The sequence below is a fragment of the Furipterus horrens genome, unplaced genomic scaffold (assembly GCF_987537825.1).
Source record: "Furipterus horrens unplaced genomic scaffold, mFurHor1.1.pri manual_scaffold_4, whole genome shotgun sequence".
Classification (NCBI taxonomy): Eukaryota; Metazoa; Chordata; class Mammalia; order Chiroptera; family Furipteridae; genus Furipterus; species Furipterus horrens.
Window position 1 is genome coordinate 31,610,396 of NW_028327174.1, and position 22,831 is coordinate 31,633,226.

A 22,831-nucleotide genomic window follows, 5' to 3' on the forward strand; every position below is an offset into this window, starting at 1 on the left:
TTATGGGAACTCCCCTGTAGGTAACTAACTTCCTTTCTCTAGCTGCTTCAAAGATTTTTTTGGATTCTTTTTTCTTGTTGTTGTTTTGATTGGTTGTTTTTTGCTTCCTTATGTTCCAAATCATTGATTTGATTCATTCACTCTACTGTTATTTCCCTGTAAATTGTTATTTATTTCAACTAGTGTATCCTTCATTTCAGATTGGATTTTTTTAAAAAAAATTATTTTTATTGCTTTTCTATTACAATTGTCCCACTTTTTTCCTTATTGCTACCCCCCACCCAACCCACCCATTCTCCTACAGTCAATCCCCACCCCGTTGTCCATGTCCATGGGTTATTTATAATAGTTCCTTTACTAAACCCTTTCCCTACTTACCTCTTTCCCTCCCTCTTCCCTTCCCCCTGATAACTGTTACTTTGTTCCTTGTTCAATTTTGTTCATTTGTGTTGTTCCTTAGTCTCCTGTATCAGGTGATATCATATGGTATTTTTCTTTCATTGCCTGGCTTATTTCGCTAAGTATAATTCTCTCTAGTTCCATCCATGTTGTTGCAAATGGAGGAGTTCCTTCTTTCTTTCTATGCAGTATTCCATTGTGTAAATGTACCACAGGTTTTTGATTTCTTAAATGCTGTTGAAGTTCTCACTAAGTTTATTGAGCATCCTTATAACCAGTGTTTTGAACTCTGCATCTGATAGATTGCTTATTTCTATTTCATTTAGCTCTTTTTCTGAAGTATTGATTTGTTCTTTTATAGGGGCCATGTTTCTTTGTTTCCTCATTTTGCCAGCTTCCCTATGTTTGTTTCTATGTATTATTATGTAGAGCTGCTTTGACTCTGTGTCTTGGTAGTGTGGCCTAATGTAGTATGTGTCCTGTAGGGCCCAGTAGCACAGCCTTCACTATCACCCAAGCTGGGTACTCGAGGTGCACCCTTCATGTTGGCTGAGTACACTCTCCTTTTGTAGTCAAGCCTTGATTGCTGTTGGCAGATCAATGGAAGGGATTTACCCAGGCCAGTCAGTTGCAAGGATTGCTGTGACAACTTACCACCAACCTCAACCCTCTGTGGAGGATCAGCTGTGCAGGGGCAGGGTGATAGTACTCCAACATCCACTGGGACACTGGGTGTACTGGCCTTGGTTTTTTCCAGGTGGTGCAGGCCAAGGTTAACCCCCACCTGTGTTTTTCCCTGGGCAGCCCTGCCTCAGCTATAAAGCAATCTGAGATGGCTGCTACTTGTGCTGGGCTTGGAGATTCCCAGGTGAATCCAAGCTATGAATTTAGGCTGGATGCTGCTTTCGGCAGGCCATGGGCTCACTGAGGCCAGCTGTTGCTTGTTTGAAAGGATTCAGGAAGTTGTGAAGCATGAGCCAAGAACAACCATTCATATGGAAAAGCAGCTTGGGTAGGTCCATAAATTGGGTTGGGAAGAGTCTTTGGGGATCTCTGGGGTGGGTCAAACAGTGTTAGCCAGGTTGATAGAGTCTCAAATATGGCACCAGCTTGTTGGCTCTGTGTGGGGAGGTTTTAGAAAAAGGACAATGACCTCTGCTCACCTCAATGCCAGACACTTCAGTTTCTCCCTGTATGCCACTGTTGCCTTCCAAGCTGCTACTCTGGTGCTGGAGCTAAGAGGGAGTAAGTCTGAGTAGGTGAGTCCATGTGTGGGTTCTTTAAGAGGAACTTCTTGGGTGTCTAGCAATATCTTCCATTGATTCAATCCCCACTGGTTTTTGCAGCAAGAAGTTATGGGAACTTATCTTTCTGGCACTGGAACCCTGGACTGGGAGGCCTGATGTGGGACTGGGACTTCTAACTCCTGACATATCCCTCCCAAATTTTTATCCACCACAAGTGGGTGAGGGACCAACCTGTTCTGCATCTGTGCCCCTCCTACCAGTCTGAATGGGCATGGTTTCTTTTATTCTGTAGTCATCAGACTTCCACTCAACTCAATTTCTGATGGTTCTGAGTGCTGGTTGTTCTATATTTCAGTTGTAATTTTGATGTGGTTGTGTGAAAAGGTGAGCCATGTCTGCCTACACTGCCTTCTTGACCAGAAGTCTGCCCCTCTGAGCTCTTTCATGGAACATAATCCTCAGATGGGTTTCCAGCCCTTCATAAAATATCCTTCCTAACATTCCTATTTCTCTCAGCTTCTTTTTTCTTTCCTATACCATCTGACAGGACAATTCAGGCATTTCTAGTTTGTTAAGAGTTTGCCATCATGTTTTCCTGACTTTTAAGAGCCCAGCAGTGAGTTTGTCCCATTTTCAGGGATCCTAGCTAGGGCATTAAGTCTCATGTCCCAAGATAGTTCACCTAAAAAAAAAAAATCATGCTTATTTAGTTTTATATTCTATCTTCCTTTATCAAGCACAATCCAAACTCAATCCCAGGAGTACTCACAGGACCCACTGTTACATTCTTCCATATCTATCTATCTACCTACCTGCCTACCTACTTACCTATCTATCTAATGCTTTCTTTTCTTCTGAGGCCTGGCACATCCCCTACCAGAATATGCTGGAATTGACCCTTAGTTATCAGCCTAGAGCCATGAGAGGAGGTTGGACTAGATCCTCAGGACAGCCTGATGCCTCATAGAGAAGCTTCTGCAACATCTTCTTGCATAGCAGAAGTGCTAGCTCTTGCAAGGGAAGGGTGAGCTACTTCTTCTGTAAGCCTAGAAGGTTCAGGGGTAGTTCCAGAGTTTACATTCTAAGGAGAATCCATCCAGATATCTCTATTTTATGTTTTAGGATCTCAAGTCTTATCCACCAGGGCCATCACCTTCGCCTAACAGGACTACTGTGGCTGAGTTTTGAAACTTCTTCAGAATGGTGCAACTCCAACAAGTACATCTTTAGCTTGCCATTCTGCTGTGTCTGTCCTCCCAACACAGGTGATAAGTGGCTCAGGGTAAGCCTGACAGAGCAGAGCAGTTCTCTGCCTCTCATACTTAGCAAGAGCTGCTTGTTAAGAGTCTTCAGTCTTTCTGCTGGGTACCTATGACTTGGAGACAGGAATAAACATGCAAGGATTTTGTTGTGAAAATGTCTATGAGGCAAAATGGACAAAGGACCTGGGGAGGTCTAGAGAGCTGTCAGACCACAATGCAAGAGTCAGACCCCAAGTAAAGGAGAGAGGGTATCCTGAAGACTAAGGAAGGTTCAGCAAGACTGTTGGTGAGAATTTGAGTCAAAGTCCAGACTTCTGTCAGAGGAGTTCCATAGCTACCAGAAATGAACCTGCCTCGGTGCTAACTCATTGGCTGAAATGTGTACTGGCAGTGAGTACATGACGCAGTGTAGCAGCTGGACTGTGGCCAGTGAAGCTCCTTGGTCTCAACACCTTGGTTTCAGCTGTTTTGACTACTGATTTATTTCTGTATTTCTCCTCATTTACGAGGCAGATCTTTCAGGGCTCTTAACAGAAAACTTTGTTTTTGTTTTTGTTTTTTCACCATTCCTCTCCTGTTTGACAGCCCCTAAATTCTAATTTTCACTTCCCTAGGACTTTGAGACTTCTGATCTCTGGTTAGTATTTTAGCTTCTTCCTAGTTGCTTTCTATTTGGTGTCTTGGCCTTGTGACCAAAACATGGGTAGCTCAGAAATCAGTAAATATATTGATGGGTTATCACACTCAGGACATTGGACTCAATTCTCTGTAGTTCCTTTTCCTTCTAGATATTGGTCTCTCTGGCCCTAGCTGTTATGGTAGCCCTCAGTACTGATTTTCATCTCCTCGGGTCAGTGAGACTGCTACCTGCTCCATGTCACCCCCTCTGTTTGTCCTCCTTCCATTGTCAGTTTGCCAGCAAATCTGTTGAGGGAAGAAAGTGGTAGCAAATACAGGGCTCATTTCAATGCCTTTCTTGCTCTCTAGGAGCCAGGCCCTGTAAGTTTTGTCTGCCTTGATTGCTCTCTGATGTCATTATCTACTTTTTGTTTGCATTTAATTGAGCTTTTTGGATTACTCTAGATGATAAAATTAGTCTGATATCAGCAACTCACCTAGAGTTGAGTCATAGAATATTGAGTGTAAAAAAATGTGAATTCCTACCCTCTGTTCCTTAAAGAGCCTCTTCTCTCTATTTAGCTTTTAACATTTAAATCGACCCATACAGAAGTAAGTGGACATTTTCTTCCTAAAGAGAGAATACATTTTCTACAATATTTTTCTCACCACTGTCTCATGTTCCTGCTATATACTATGCTTCTTTTACTTTAAAATAAGATAGACTTTGGCAGTTTTGAAATAAGGTCATTCAAATGTTTTTGTATGGGGCAAGGCATCAGGCATGATATTTTAAAACGCAGTAATAAAACTCTATGTATGTTTGTTGGGAGGGAAGCTGGGGAAAGGTCGTGGAGGTGGCTTGTTTTTTAGCTACTGACTTTTGGGAAAACCTGAGGGTAAGATAATATTTTAATTAAAACTATGATTTTTATTACATCAATCTACTATTTCTCTAATGTCTTTTCTTGAATAAAAATTGTCATGTTTTATATGAGAAGGAAAAAATTAGGAAAGGTAAAAAAAATAAGGTAGACGTGAAATGTTTGTAAATGTATGATTTATATAATATAGATCTTGTTACCATTTCACAAATGTGGAAATTAAAAACCAGAGTTGTAATAATCAGTTTAAGATTGTTACACAGGTATAAGTCGAAGAGTTGGGAAGAGTTAAAACCATTTGGTAGCGAGCACACAATTGCTCCCAGTTAACTAAACACTAATATAGGCTCCTCTGTGAAGGAAGTTTGCAGATGCGATTAAAGCCCTTCACCAGTTAAGTTAATCAAACAGGAGATTATTCTGTGTGGGCCTGAATTAATCAGTTAAAAGTCATTTAATTTATGCTCAGGTCTTCCCTGAATAAGGACCCTCCCAACCTGTGGACAAATAGTTCCATTCTGACAATGGAGTTTCAGCTGGTTCTTGATCTTCCCTTCCTACCTGACTGCACAACAGGCTTCCTACTTGTTCCTCCAGCCTCCACAATTACATAAACAAACAGACATATATTTGCTTATCAGTATGATCTCCTTATGATTCTACTTCTTCAGTTGAAACATGACTAATACTCTTTCCTTCACTGCAAAATAATACTTGAAAATTGAGTCTGAACTTGGTCATATTCAGAATGGAAATATGGGGAGCAAACAATGCATTTAAAAATAGGGTGGAGGAAGAGAGGAGCCAAGGATAGAGTCTTTCTTATTGTATGTTTATGCCTAGATAGTAAAACATTTCTTTAAAAAAAAAATGCTTTTCCTGTCACTTGAAAAACTCATGTTCAGCAACTTTTGACATCTTTTCTAAAATTACATGATATTGAATAAATATAATTGATTGATATGATTATTAGGTTAGTAACACTAGGAGGTATGACATATTGCTGCTGTTAGATTGGTACATGAGAATTCTCTGCAGATTAGTGTAAACAATACTTTTCTGTAGAGAATTCTCTTATAACCTCCTCAATAGTATCCAAGCAAAACACTTTCTCTTTTAATTAATGAATACTGGGATACAAAATCTAATAAAAATATTTTTATGGACTGAATATTTGTGTCCACCCCAAATTAATATGTTCAAGTCCTGACCTTCAGGGTGACTGTATTTAGACATGGAACCTTTAAGAAAACAATTAAGGTTAAATGTGGTCCTTAGAGTGGAGCCTAAACCAACACAATTGATGTTCTTATAAGAAAAGGGAGTTTAGAGCTCTCTCTCTCTTTCCACCAGTGCACAAGGAGGAGGTCATGGGAGCACACAGTGAGATGGTGGCTGCCTACAAGTCAAGAGAAGAGGCCACAAAATAAAACCTCCCTCGCTGGCACTTTGATCTTGGACTTTCCTGTCTCCAGAACAGTAAGAAATAATTTTCTGTTGTTTAAGCCACCCAATCTGTGGTATTTTGTTATGGCAGCCCAGGCAGATTAAGAAAAATACTGTATGTAAAAGATAAGATTTTACTAAACATTAGTTAATTAATAAATACATTTTATGTACTTAACTATCTTAAAGAGCATATACTACAAAACAAAATCTTATAAACTTTTCATTTTCCTGGGACCACAATTTTAAGCCATATTAAATGCATGCTGAGAATGTAGTAAGCATAATAGATTTGGAAGAAAAAATAGTAGACTTTTCAATCTACAGCAATCAATATAGGACCTCTACTTGTTGATCTCTGATCTGAATAATGAGGGAGATGGTAAATTCCTTCTGTATTGCTGAGACTGTTAGCTGTATTTTTGCTATGTGTCTTTTAAAAGTAAATATATATGATAAGATCTGGTGCTCTCACTACTAGAATGTGACAATTGAAAGAAAAATATTCCAATTAGGGACCAAAGAAAGTTGATTATTCCAATCCCCAAAGGAAGTAGAATCTCAAACCTGTAACTCACTTTTATTATAACCAAAGAGGAAAAAAAAAAGTGACTCATACATGACAAAATCCAAGTTAATAGTACCTTCACAAAATATTCTTCCTACTCCAACTTTTATTCTCTTTTATTTGAAACCTATCTCTATCTTGCTGAAGTGGTCAGGTTTCATGTCACACAATTATTTAGAAATTGTTATTAAGATTTAATACATGAACATTTAGATTCGAGTTTAACTGGAAAAGCATAGTTGATTAAACAGAATAAACATTTGAGAATGGTTTAAAACTCTACTTTTAAATGTCATGAAAGACTCTATTTAAACATGTATTTTCCTTTTAAACAAAATCTGAGTAGGAAAAATTCTTCAAAATATTTATGATAAATTCACTTTTTAGATCATCCGCAGTACTTGGAAAACACATGCACACACATATTCAAGCTATTTTACTTTTTCTTAGAAATAAGACTTTGCCAAGAACCAATGATTTTTTTTTAAATTCTAAATTGTCCCCTGTAAGAGCTAGCCCTATTCTTTTGACGACCCTCCTAAATTGAGGGAGATTCCTGTGCCTTGTGAGACTCCCCTGAGCCAATGAATTTTAATTCCCAAAGATTGGAATTAGAGGTGAACTTTAAAATCATTTATATGTGAATTTCCTCTAAACTCCTATCCTTAGTTAAAATTATAGAATGCTTTATTTTCTTTAAAAGGATTGGCTATCTTTATTGGTACTGTTTTTGCTTTTTTAGAGCACATTAACCTAATATATAATTTTAAAAGTTAAACATTTTTCAGTGATTAATCACCATAGCTACACAAATAAAATTCTTACTGAGTTTAAATTTATGAAATTAGAGTGTAATCAAATAACAGACCAAATTTTAAGTGCCAATTAAAATTTAAAAAAATAACAGTGTTTAGTGATCTTTATAGATGTATACTTTTAAAAAATTAACAAGAGCTTAATAACATGGATTATAATGATAATAGCTAGATCTTATATTCAATTAATTGCATAAGATAGGTCATTATTTTAATAGTTTTTAGAATACAAAAGTACAGTTATTTTGAAAGAGATTTAAAGGGGGAAATGTCATTTTTTTTAGTGTACTACATAAATTAAGAAAATTATATGTCTAAGGAACATTTGAATCCCAGCATTGCAAAATATATCATGTTTACAGTCATAAAATGTAAAAACTGGTGAATTACCAAACTAAAGTCTTATAGACAAAATGAAATGGTTAGGTTTACTTACAGTTTATGATTAGCTTAAAACCAATATATTAGAATGCTTCATGAGAATTCACATAGGCAGGGTTAGAGATTGTTTATCAAATAAGCTATATATAAATCATATTCATTATATATAAAATATATATTAAATTTAAATTTAATATTTATTTATTTAATATATATTATATAGTATATAATATAAATGCATAATATAAAAAATTCTGCTTTTTTCAACATCATTAAGCCTACTAAAGGGGCCTGGAAGGAATTAATTGATTCTGCCAGCAAACATAAAATTGTGGCAGTCTAACTTGTTACCTAACAAGTACAGTAACATACCTTATACCTCATAGGCTGACATGACAGCTCCTGAAAACTGTTAAACAGCCAACAAAGCACCTTCCAAACCAATATTAAAAAAAGAGAAGCTAAAACTTTTGGGTTGTAAGATTTTCTATAGACAGGAACAATGCTCCTTTCCATTGTTAATAGCCAAGAGTAATTTGCACTGCTATCGGATTTCTACAAGTTTGTTTACAACCTTTACAGAGTTTTAAAATAACCTAATCAAGAGTAAATAGCTAAACAAAACAGGATAGATACTCCTATACAATCACCTAATTGAATATTCAGTTGGATCCAAACTGTCCATAAAGAGGAAAAAAATGCCTAAAATAAAATAATCCTTTTTTAAAATTGAAGTTATATTACTAATGTACCCTTTATCTAAGTTGTGTATTTCTGAAAACTTCATAAGCCTATATTATGATGTATCACTGTAGTGCACAGCTTCTCTATGTGATAGCTTAGACTCTGAAAAGTTGTGTTATCTCAAAGGTGTCCAATAGGTTAGCATTTTCTTCTCTTCTCTCCCCAATTCCCTAATTACCAAAGGCTTATGTAACTCCAAAATTTACAAATGGAATCAATTTGTGGAATTGTAACATATTCCCTATTTATAATATTTAAATCCACATTGGATTGTTCAGTTCAATGAATAACACTAGTTATGTCCATAAACATTAAATAAATTTTTCATTGTCGAACTCTTTTGGCCAAGATGTTCAATTCCACCAGATCAGGAGTGGAACACGTTTAGTTTTACTTTTAAGTCAATCAAATGTAAAATTTTAGAAGAGTTTTCTTTTTCTCTCTGAAAATAAAGGAGGTAAATTTTAGATTTAGAGATAAATTTCTAAATAGTGTAGCAGAAGGTCTTAATTTTTTAGAAAAAGTAACACCAGTAAATTTTTGCTCAAATTCTGAAAAAAAAATAGTCTTCCTGATCAAATGCAGAGATGAGTTCTGTTTCAGTTACTTTTGAGTTGTTGACATCTTTCAGGGAATGCCTTTCAGATGACAGTCTGTAATGCCCCTGCCCCCCAGTCCCACTGGGTTCATGTAGTACGTATATTCTCATGTTTTGTTGTGTGTAGAATCAGGTAGAGAGTTTTTACAAAAATAATTGGTGCTTGGGGCACACCCCACACAAACCAGAGTTTCAGGGGGTAGGGCCCAAGTATCAGTATTTTTCAAAACTTCTTCAGGTGATTCAAGTGTGCAGCCAATGTTTAGAAATACTGATACAGTGGCTTTTCCATCTGCTATATCACCTTGCTTGTTTTGGACCTTTTCTCCCTAAGTGCTCAATTACTTTACACCTAAGCGAAATTATTACTAAGACTTTTTAAAAATAAGCATGAAAATGTACTCATAAAATTTATATTTTACTATTCTCTTAAAAATTAGCATTTCCTTTTGCTCATATTTGAAAAAATATAACTAAAATATATCTTAATAGAATGTAAGGGCATGCCGTACATGATCAGAAAGCATGTTGTTGATCTTGGTGTACAATAAACCAGACTGTCTCATTTTGCTCGTATCAATGACTTTAATATTCAGGTGGGTATGAATGTGTGGATGTGGGGGTGGGTTGCAGATCAATATAATTCAAAGCTGAAAGCAGGTTTTCTCATAGGTGTGTAATACATTCTTTGGTGGGGGGATGTTTTTTGTTGTTAGTTGGCCTTTAGGTTATGCAAAGGTAAAGCCAATATCCTCTTCTGAAATGAAGGGTTTAAGACAAAAAAAATCATATTTTTTCAAGAATAATAATTATAAAGCATTATTTTTCCTCCAGGAAGAGTTGCCATAAATCATCCCCCTCCACCCCCACCCCCACCCCCAGCATACCTTTTTGGCGGCATCTGACAGGGGGTGTCTGGGTTCCCTGGTAGGAAGATATAGGGAGGGGGACAGGAGCTGTGCTGGTTCTTGTAACAAGGTAGCTGGGTGGAAGTTAGCTCAGCTGATGATTGTCTCAGAGTACCTGTGGGGTAGCCTGGACTAAGAACTCTGAGAGATCCTATATGTTGAATCCAGTTTCAAGTGTTTTTTTTTTTTTTTTTTTTTTTTGTGTGTGTGTGTGTGTGTGTATGTATTTCACTGTATTCCTTTTTTTCCTACAGAAATCTTTAGTAAAATCTTGTTAAATCATGTTGGTTGTTCTTAACTGTGCTGTGGGGAGTAGCTTTGAGTGAGTACCAAAGTGGAGAGCATGTACTACTGCCTGAAGGAATAAGTTTATAGACTAGCGGAGAGATCCAGAGTTGAGAGGAGACAAAGTCTGCTGCAGGAAACAGAACATTGGGTAGCAGTGATAAATAGAACCTGTCAACATTCCTCAGTGATTCTAGAAATATCTAGGGGAGAGGAAGTGTTCCAAGACAGGAATCCAGTTACTGAAGAAGGATGCTATTTGTGGTAAAGTGAAGAGTGACTCTTAAAAGCTGAAGAAGAAAACACAACAAGGTTGTAAGAGAGAAAAAAAACACTTCATAAAGTAACTGTTCATTCTATCAGTCAGCAAACATTCATTAATTGTATTAGTAACATATGTTTATATATATTTAATATGCATTAATTGTATATATAAACTGGCCCAACTATCAAATAGCATTTTCTTTAATGAGGCATGATATTAAAAATAACTAATAGCAAGGCAGTTGGCCAGACTTTATACATCCACAGCTAGCAGTCATTATTCGCAATTGATAAGACTGATGGGATAATTGTTAAAAAAGAAACAGATGGTCCTATACAAAGTGTGCACTTTTTATGTTTCTGTTATGACATTTTTGCTTAATTGTTTTCATATATAGTATTTCAATTCTATTTCTGGATTCAATCATGTAAAAGAGATTTGTTTAGGGATTGATCTGTGGTGAATCGCTTTTAGCAGGATGACAGCATAATGAGAAAAGGTTAAAGAATAAAGAATAAGACAGTGATGCAGCTGAGGATCGTCAAAGATCAGCCTAAGAAGGTAACCAAGAATCTAAAAGCCATCTGGCAGAGGGACGTGAGAAAAGCCTCATGAGGAAACCTAGCTTTTGTTAAGTTTACCCATAACCCAGAACAGAAATGTTTGAAAGTCTCAATAAAATGAGCAATTCAGGATTATAGAGGAGGATATCCTCCAATCGGATCTTAAGACATGCTGAAATTTTCCCCTTTCTCAAATATCGCTAGCTAAAATTACGGACAACAGTGTGGTGATTGTGGGGTGTTGGGGGGGGGGACAGGTTGGGTGGAGGTGGAAGAGGGTGTAAGGGAGATAAATGGTAATGGAAAAAATACAATAAAAAATAAAAATGAGCTAGATGAGGACATTAAGAAAAACAAGATTTTAAACAAAGTACTTATTGCACTGTTGATATTTTTGTTGTTCATGATATAATGCCTTAGACATTCATTTATACGGCTTTTGTTGTTGATCTCATGCTTGCTTTTCCTCCAGTGCCCCTTTTCCTTGTACTTCTCCTAGGCTGACCCTATTTTGGAATTGACTTTCTCATTAATGTTTCCTGTAAAAAGTGGATAGTTATCAAAGAAATTATAATATTCAAACTTTTCAAGTTACAAGTTTTAGCTCAGTCTTTTAATTACACCTGAAGAGGTAATCTGATTGGGTTTACAGTTTGACGTCCTAAAGCTCCCTGGATTCCATGAAAAATTATATTTTTTATTTAACAAATATTCATTGAGTGCTTCCATGTACCAGACACTGTTCTAGATACTCAGAGAGATTTCAGTGGACAAAAAATGAAAAAACAAACAAAATATTTTACCCTCATAAAGCATTTATCTAGTAAATGTGTGTATCTATATCTTTACATAAAAATAATTTTCATTAAAAATTGAATCTGTTTTTAATGCAACATATATAAATGAAGATACACACATTTCCCTATAAAATAAAATGGAGATTGATATTCCCAAGTTATGTATGAAAAATAAGTATCAGTTTTAAATAAAGTGAGCAGGGCATGTTTCCCTGAGAAATTGACATTTGAACAAAGACCTGAAGGAGGTGCACCATGTCACAGAATACTATTTTGTGACAGTGCTAGAAAGAATTGGAACAATAGTTGGTTTTAATAGATATAGAAATAGAATCCTAGAAGTGGTGCACAGTTTTTTGATGTATTTGCAATAAAAGTACATCCGTCCTTGAGAGAAAAGTGAAAGCATTGCCAATAGAGGGAAGATTAGAATTTAGTTCTTTGCTCTAATCCACCCATGCACTTGCTTTCAAGTAAATAAATGCATTTGTGGTTAGTCTTTGAGAATCCAGAATAAAATAGCAAGTTTTAAAAATAGATGTTTATACCTTTTACTTTGGTTCATAATTTAATATAATCAGAAACTAATGTCAGAAATGTTAGAGATGAAATCAGGTAAATTTCTTTGTGTATACTAAGGGAAGATGCAGCTGTTTGGTAGCAAGAAACAATGGAAAGAAGATGAGTCAGAGCATGAGGGTAGAGGTACAAGTACAATAGAAATATGATTTAAGAAAAGGGGAGATTTATTGAATATGAAGAGTAAAATGGGGAATCCAAGTTAAAGCTCTGGTTTTAATTATATGTAATATTTAAAAGTAAACTGAAATAAGTCAGACTTGTGGAAATACACTGTGAAGTAGATTATTTCACTGATAACAGAAGAGTTTTATTAAAAAATTCCTGGAATAAAATAGTATTTTGGAATATGCTTCATGTGAAATAGCAGCAGATAAAGATCACTAAGTATTTCATGCAAAAAAAGAAGTAAATTCTCAAACAAAATTTTAAAAGTAAAGTATGGTAGTATACTCTCGGCATAAAAATCTACCCCCTTGTTAGACATCACCAACTAAATATTATACTGTATTAATGGAATGAATGTAAAAGTATAGTTGATTTCTCGAATACAAAATCTGAACAAATCCATTCAAACATACACAGATACATATGATTTTGGAATTATAAATTATTCATATAGTTCAGACATCATAAAAATATAAGAATATACCTGGAATGAATTTTCTCTCTCCCTCTTGTAGCATATACTACATGCTATTTTACACCTTAGAGTTTTTCCCATGTTAAACCATTTGTAAAGTACTTCCTTGAACTTTTTTATTTTTTAACAATTTAAAAGTATGTGTTTATGTAGATATAATTTATTTAATCAACTCTCCATTAATAGAAATTTAGGTTTTCTTTCTTTTATCATAATAATGCCACAATGACTAATCAAGTACATATGTAATTTCCCATGTGTGGTAATATATGTCTAAGATAAAATCCTAGGACTAGGATTAGAAATTTGATGCCAAAGAGCATAAACACTTTAATTTTGATAAATGCTGCCAAGCAAGCTCACTAGAGATTGTACTTCATGGGAGGTACTATTTCCCTACAGCCTTAACAACACAATATATTTTGGATTTTAACCTTTCAGGTAGGTGCAAATTTTGTTTCGTTTGTTGTTTAAACTTGTTGGTCTTAATATGTACCCATTTTGGTATATTTTCATGAATTTGAGAAATATTTGTGTTTTGTTTTAGGAGAACCCTCTTTTCATACTCTTTGCTCATTTTTCCCTAGGAATAATAGCCTATTGTCTATGATATGTTACATTTTTTTCCCATATATGTAATATGAGTATTTTCCTTATTTATTTACTTTGCTTATTTAAAGGGGTGGGCAAAATTAGGTTAATAATAATAAATAAGTACAACAATTAATCAATAAATAATAATACAAGAATAGTGTTTTACATACTCAGAACTGTAAACCAACTTTTGCCTACCTCTATATTTATTTATTTATGTCACTTGTAAGATTTTTTTAACTGAAATTTATGACTTCTAAATTTCTCATAGAGAGAAAGTCCCCTCCCACTCTGAACTGAAGCATTCTCTTATGTTTTCTTTTCTCCTAGCCCTTTTCTAGTTATACGCACACACACACACAATCTGTCTGCCCATCACCTGTATTTATTAACTTAAAATTTATCTAGGAATGGACCTGATTTTATATTATTCTATGTTTCTTCAACAGAATTTGGTGAAAATTTAATCTTCTCTGATATGATACCCCCATATTCTTATGCTAAACTTCCAAATGTTTGGATTTATTTGGGTTCTTCGGATTGTGTACCATCACTCATTATGCTGATCATATGTTAATACTACACTGTTTTAACTACTAAGACAGTGTAGTGTATTTTACCACCTAATTGTTCTGTCAGATATTCTAAAGCTGCCTGCCTATGAATTGCTTCAACCACTTTCAAAATAACTTTAACTATATAACAAATTAGCAATGCATATATTCCATGAGCCAGCAATACAACTCCAAGGCTTATACCTCAGAGCTGTGCTCTTTAGACTTTAGTGTGCAGCAGAAGTATGAGCAGGGTTTCTAAAAACAGATTGCTAAACTCCATCCCCAGAATTTCCAACTCATTATGGTAAGACTTAAGAAGTTGCATTTTTAACACATTCACAGGTGATGCCAATGCTTCTGGTCTGGGAATTCACTTTGAGTATCATTGCTCTAAAAACCTGCCACATGTGCAGAAGGAATTGTGTAGAAGAATGCTTTAGGATTGTGATTAGGAAGAATTGAAAAGAGCTTAAAGAGTCTTCACAGATGAATGTCTACATACATTGTTTTACTCCTACAGTGGAATTCTCTTTAGCTCTTAAATGAACTGGACATGCATACAGCAAATGAATAAACCTTACAGAGCGTAATGTTGAGGACCAAAATCAATAGGACCTGCTCTTTGGTCTCAATGGGAGGAGTAAATGCAGAAATGGCATATGGAGCACAACAAATGAGAAAAGACCTAGGGCCCTTAGGAAAAACTGTTTCAGAAGAAACTTTATCATATGACATCTATTCAACATTAAAATATGAATAAATAATATTATATTGTTTATGAATACATATAAAAATTATAAAGGCACAATCTGGGAATTATGATCCCTAAGATAAATTCAGGATAGTGATTTCTTAGGGCAGAGACAGTGCTTGGTGTAATTGAATATTATCGAGAATAGACACACAGAGTGAAATTGTGATAAGAAAGAAGAGAAGCATTTTAATTTTCATAAGAACTGCCAAATGACCTTTGTAGAGTTGTAGCAATTTACTCATTCATCAAGTTTTATGTCTTCTGGGTGAGGAAAATTATTGGTCATTCTTTATATTGTTTCCTATAATTGTGTTGAAAGCCCCAAATATTTCACATTTAAAAATTAATAAATAAGAAATATATGGTGGTAATGAACTGCTGCTTTTAGATATCTAACTAACTGGCCTTAAAATGTTCAAGTCTGAAAGGAGTTCCAGATGTAGGAAAGTCACATGTCCTAGACTGATTTCATTTTGAGTAAAACTTTTGTCACAGAATGAGACATTATGGCACTTTTTGGAATTAAGCAAAAAAGGAAAAAGGACTCATGGACATGGACAACAGTGTGTTTGGTGATTGCTGGGCAGAGGGGGGTATAAGGGAACTAAAAGGTAATAAAAATATAATAAATATTAAATAAAATATTAAAAATTATTAATACTACCAAAATAAATAAATAGTTATTTTTTTCTCTAAATTTAGATCACAGATTACAGATTTATAACCCAAAGTATAAATGGCTCCAATATGGGTCATATGCAGCACCCAGTATTGTTTGGAAGACTAAGTAATAAAAGGTACATAAAAATTTGGATTTCTAGTTTCTCTAAAAGCATTGGAAGGTTTGACAACAACAGGACCGACACTCTCACATGATAACAATAGACTGGAGCTGAGCACCAGCTGCCTGTTTTCTTCTTTTTAAAATTGTTTTTTTATTGAATTTATTGGGATGTCATTGGCTAATAAAATTATACAGGTTTCACAAGTACAACTCTATAACACATCATCTGTATGTTGTATTGTGTGTTCACCACCCTGATTCAAGTCTCTTTCCATCCCCATTTATCCCCCTTTACCCTCTTCCACCTCCCCCACCCCATTCCCTCTGATAATCACCACGCTCTTGTCTGTGTCTGTTAGTTCTAGCTTCTTGCTTCCAATACTAAGTGTTTCTATGATATACCACTGATCTCACCTGTTCCACTTCACTCATTTATCTAACCCCTATAAGCATTTGAGTGTGCAGCCCCTGGTTTATAAGACATTATCTATGAAAAGTAAAATTTATTTTTTAAGCTGTACATGTGTGGATGTAACTCAATCATAATAATATGGAGTCGTGTTTTTTTTTTTTTTAATTCCATGATTTACACTGGTTAGGTATACCCATAACAGGATGAGACTTAGTGTATACATGCCTTCTACTTGACTATGACATGAAAATAATCTACCCTAGACCTTTGTCTGCTAGAACTGAAATGACAAAGTTTGCCACAAACTGTCCTGTTGAGGCTTCAGCTTCTTTCCCTACAACTTATGCACAGGCCCATCTCCCACATATAACTTTATTATTTGAGACCAGCAATGTCCAATAAAATTATATATATATATAGAATTATAGCAAGCCAAATATATATAGTTTAATAACCACATCAAAATAAGTAATAACAGGTTAATTTAATTTTGGTAATACAGTTTATTTAATCCAATGTATCTAAAATATTATCATTTCAGTATGCTATCAATGTATAAATTATTATTTCATGGTTGTGTGTATGTGCTAAGTCTTTATGGCTTGGTAGATACTTTTCACTTAAAACACAACTCAATTTAGACTAGTCATCTACTTTTATTTGGAAGAAAATTTCTGTTTAAACAGATAAAGCATACACAAATTAAAATCTTCTAGTAAGTAATTTCTTTTGACTATAGATATGATTTTTTCCCTTGTTCTTTTTTCTTTGATTAATAAAACAAAATCAATATTTTTATTATTACTGATAGCCATTTTAGATATTTTTTGAATTGCTTTGTGATCTGTTTTTTTAATTTTATATTAAAGCATAGTTGGTATACAATATTATATTAGTTTCCGGTGTACAACATAGTGATTCAACATTTATATACTTTATGATGTAATCACAACAATAAGTCTAGGAACCGATTGTCACCATGCAAAGTTATTATGATATTGTTGACTACATTCTTTGTGCTATACGCTACATCCCTGCAGCTTATTTTATAACTGATATTTTGTGCCTCTTATTCTCCTTCATGTTTTTCATTCATCCCTCTATCCCTACCCTTCTGGCAACCATCAGTTTGTTCTCTGTTTCTATGAGTCTGTTTTGTTGTTTGTTCATTTGCTTTTTAGATTCCACATATAAGAGAAATCATACAGTATTTGTCTTTCTCTGTCTGATTTTTCTTCACTTAGCATAATACCCTCTAGGTCCATCCATATTGTTGCAAATGGCAAGATTTCATTCCTTTATACTGCTGAGTAATATTCCATTGTTTATATCATGTCTATATCACATATTCTTTACTCCCTCATCTACAGATGGAAACCTAGTTTGCTCCTATATTGCCTGTTGTAAATAATGCTATAGTAAACATAAGGGTGCATATATCTTTTTGAATTAGGGTTTTGGTTTTCTTTGGAGAAATACCCAGAAGTGGAATTTCTAGGTTGTATGGTAGTTCTATTTTTAATTTTTAATTTTTTGAGGCATTTACATACTATTTTCCATAGTGGCTATACCAATGTACAATCCCTCCAATAGTGCACAAGGGTTCCCTTTTTTCCACATTCTCGTCAGCACTTGTCATTTCTTGACTTTTTGATAATAGCCACTCTGTCAGGTGTGAGGTAATAGCTCTTCGTGGTCTGGATTTTTATTCCCCTAATGATTAGTAATGTTGAGCATTTTTCCATAGTCTATTGGCCATCTGTATGTCTTCTTACTTTTAACATGCTCAATAGGTACACAATAGTCACACATGGCAAGGGCTATACTATCAAATAGTGTTTTTATACATGGGATTAATCAGAGTTGGTGAAATAATCTGTCGTTAGGAAATTTGAATCAAGAGGTTTTCTACAAATAAGTAAATATCTAAAGAGAAGAAAGTAATGCCAAAAAGTAGAATGTGTTTATCAGGAGATTTCCTGTGAAGTGCTTAATATATCGGACAGAATCCTTTACCTTGAAATATTCATAAAATATACAACTTTAAGTTTATTTTTTACATAGCATAATTAAATTATCTCACCCTTCTGAGAAGTCCAACATACATATATAACTTTATGTATGATGTAGAGGGTAGAGAAAAATGGAACAGGGAATTATGGCCAGTCCCTTACTCATATTTCTGCTATAGTTTATGGGAAGGAAGCAGCATTCTCTTGAGAACATTGCTCTGGAACATGAGAATCTCTGGAAGGAGCTTGTACTCTTGGAGCAGCTTTCAGATCAAGCCTAAGAAATCAAGATCTTACAGTGGTCAAGATCTTAGGTAATATAAATCCTTCTGGAAGGCAAGATGGAAAGTCATCACCCTCATCTGCGGGAAATATATTCCAAGACCCCTAGCAGATGCTGGAAACCTCCAATAGTTACGTAGAATTCTACTCAAATCCTATTACTGAACCCTTTACTTAGGTGCTATGTTCTTCCCTATACATACATGCTTTTCACTTACAGGAAGCACTTTACAGCTTCTCTTTGGCATATCCAGATTGCCAGCATCACTACTCTTGTGCTTTGCGTAATCATTAAGTAAACTAAGAGTTACATGAACAAAAGCACTACTATACCACGACAGTCCATCTGGTAACTTAAAAAGCTACTAAATGACAACTGGGCAGGGAGCATATACAGCGTGGAGATGCTGGACAAAGGAATGATTCATGTCCAGGGCAGGATGGAGCAAGATGGCCAGAGATTTCATCACACTACTCAGAATGGCGAGCAAATTAAAATGTATGAATTGTTTATCTTGGAACTTTCCATTCAGGATTTTTGGATCATGGTTGGCCATGGGTAACTGAAATCTTGGAAAATGAAACCACGGATAAGGGGGGATTACTGTGCTACTAATTTGAATGGGAGAGGAAAAGAATTGAGGAAAGATCTTAGAAAAGATACGAACATCTCCACTGCTTTCTTTTAAGGGTTGGAAGAACAAATTTAATAATACAGAGTAGAATGACTGTGGGTAGCAAGACTTTTACTCTGATGCTTTTTAATGGCCAAAGAGTGCTCTTTTCTGATCAGAAGAGAAATTCTCTAATTTGCAGTAGAAGTCCTAAGAAGTTATGTGTTAAAGTTTAGTAGGAGTATGACATTAGTAGGACCATAAAAATGGTCAGGATTTTAAAAGACACAGAAGAGACCCTGACCAGCATGACTCAATTGGTTGAGTGTCATCCCATAAAGTGAAAGCTCTGGGGTTGATTCCAGGTCAGGGCACATGTCTGGTTTGCAGGGCAACCAATCCATGTTCTCTCACACATTGATGTTTCTCTCACTTTGTTTCTCCCTCCCTTCTCCTCTCTCTAAAAATAAATTTAAAAAAAAAAGACATAAAGGAGGATACAAGGCATTCCCTATCTTTTTTCCGTATCATTTAAAGAAGTAAGAAAAGTATGACTACATTGGAATAAATTTTATAAGAAAAATCCTTAAAACCAACATTGTTGTTACCTGCTGTAGCAACCTTTTCTCTCAATATAGCACAACACAATTCATTATGAATGGGTATTGTTCAACACAGAGCTCTGTTTATGAAATGTTACCTGATAAAGTATTTCTTCCTTGTCTTAATTGTTCTCATTAAATGTAGCTCATCATTCAATATTTACATCTTACTACTTCTGTGAAATCTTCATAAACACCTCTAGTTTGGATTCTTATGGAAAGCACCAACATTCTTATACCATCTATTTATATTTCTTGAGCACAAATAATGTAGTCACTTCTATCATTGTTTTTGACAGGCTTTATTTTTATAGTAGTTTTAGGTTTACAGAAAAATTGAACAAAAATACAGAGGTTCTCAAATACCTACCCTCTCCCACCCTCATCCACCCATAATTAACATTTTGTATTGGTGTCATACATTTATTACAATTGATGAACTAATATTGATATATTATTATTAACTAAGTTCCATAGTTTACATTAGGGTTCACTCTTTATGCTATATGGTTCTATTGGTTTTACCAAATGCATAATGCCATGTATTCATCATGACAGTATCATAGAGACAGTTTCACCACCCTAAAAATTCCTGTGCTCCACATAATTCATTCTTTCTTCTCCCTGAATGTCTGGCTTTTCCAGAATGTCATATAGTTTGAATAATGTGGTACATAGCCTTTTCAGATAGGCTTCTTTCACATAGGAATAGGCATTTAATATTCCTTTTGTGGCTTTTTGTTGCTTAACAGTGCATCCCTTTTTTCTTCTTTCTTTCTTTCTCTTTTTTTGAGAAAGAGAGAAAGGGACAGGGACATAAATTTGTTGCTTCACTTATTTATGCATTCATCAGTTGCTTCTTGTATGTGTCTTGACCAGAGATCGAACTCACAACCTTGGGTACTGAGACAATGCTCCAACCAACTGGGCCACCTGCCCAAGGGCAATAGGTCATTTCTTTTCACTGCTGAATAATACTCTGTGTGACTGGCTATACCAGTTTGTTTAACTAGTTAGTTATTGAAGGACATTTTGGTTGCCTCCATGTTTGGGCAATTATGAATAAAGCTGCTATCAACAGCTGAGTGCCGGTTTTTATGTGGAAAAAACTTTTGATTCAGCTGGCTGCACCCAAGAGTGTGATTGCTGGGTTGTATGGTAAGATATGTTTAGGTGTTTAGTTTTGTAAGAAGCTGCCCAAGTGCTTCCAAAATGACTCTGTCATTTTGTGTTCACCCCAGCAATGAGCCAGAGTCCCCATTACTCTACATTCTTGCTAGCATTTGGTATGGTCAGTGTTTTGGATTTAAGCCATTTAAATAGTGGCTTAGTTGTGTAGTGGTTTAGGTGTGAAGTGGTTTGCATTGTTTTAGTCTGCAATTCCCTAATGACATAGGATATTGAAAAATATTTTCATATGCTTATTGTGATCTCTATATCTTCTTTGTTGAAGTGTCTGTTCAGATATCCTGTCCATTTTTTAATTGGGGTATTTTATTATTGTTGAGTTTTAACAGTACTTTATATATCTGGATACAAGCCTTTATCAAATATTTGCTTTACAAATATTTTCCCCCAGGCTATGGCTTGAATTTTAATTCTCTTAAACTTCTGTTTAATTAAATATTATGGTTAACAGTAATGTCCTGAAGGGTGGGATTTTAGGACTCTTTTGGGTTAAATTTAAATAACTTGGCAAACCCGATAACATCCACCTAAGACTTCAGCTCCAACTGCTGTCACAGTTTCCTCTGTGAACTACAGAACAGTTAGTTGAGAGCCCAGTTTCCAATGTTTGCCAATGGCTCAGGGATTCAGAGCATATTTTAAAATGTAAGAAAATTATTTTCTCAATTTTGTATAGCAATCAAATGAGAGCTTATCATTCTAACTTTATAGGTGACCAATATTTCACCTGCATAAAAAATGTTCTCAGCATATAGCTTACAAGATTAATGTAATTCCTACAGAGAAACCAAAGAATTCCTAACTTTCCGTTTATCTTTTTTTGTGGTTTCAATGGTTTCTGGTGAAATAATTGAAAATATTTTAACACTAATGTAACCCTTTTAAACAACCAAACTACTGAGGAAGTTTTTATGGTACACATAGAGTGACAGTAGTTGGGATAAAATCCAAAAAGTAAAGGCAAAGAAAAACAAGATAAAGTCCAACAGAAAGGACTGGGAAATGTTTTGCAAAATGTCAGCCCTCTGGTCTTTACTAACTAGGTGGGAACGCAGTCTAGCGACTTGAAGTCACCATCCCAAACAACTTGGATCAAATTTATGTGAAAAGTTACAAATTGAGTAGTCAGTTTATTAATTTTCTCACTCATGAAATATAAACCAAGTAAGCCAAATGGCAAATTTTATGCTTTTAATCTATCTTGACAGTGTATAATAATAATGTTCATTGTACAGTATTTTTATGGTATATAAGACTACATAATCATTGTTTTAATTTTAAAACATTTTTATTTTATACTATGGGGGTTTGCAGCATCTTGAGAGTGATAACAGAGACATGGGAGACAGCAACAAAAGTCAAGTGTTGTAGGAAGACGTACATGGGCATTCGAAGTCTGGAATGAGTCTTGTTGAGCAGAATTGTGCAGATATGACCCACCACAGAGGTCACACAGATGACTAGAAATACAATGGAGAGGGTGTATGCAAATCTGTATTGGGCACCAAATCCCAGAAGAAAGAATTCAGTCATTCTAGTGCTATTTTCTTGTGTCATGGCTACCAAAAATCCTTCAGCAGCTCGGGCTACTTTTTCCACTTTTGAGTTTCTGGAGGAGGATTTTCCAGAGTCTGCGAAGAACCAAAGATAAAATTCCTGGTGTATTTTATTGACTTTCCAGGCTTGGATTGTTTGTCCTTCCAGACATTACAGTGAATGTCTGTACTGGACATGATTTCTGAGGGGAGAAAGGTGGCGGAGGACAGTGGGGATGCTGTGCAATCAATTGGTTCATACAATATTTGTGACAGTGATGATTACCTCCTGGCTGCTCTGGCCACGGACCATTACGTGCCAATCTGTAACCCACTTCATTATCCCATTGTCATGTCGTGAAAAGTCTGCATCCACTGAGCAGTTGGTTCATATGTCATGGATTCCCTAAATGCTCCGTGCAAATGTTACATTTTCATTGTTCTTCTGCAAGTTCAATACCATCAATCACTTTTTTTGTGATGTTCCACTAATTC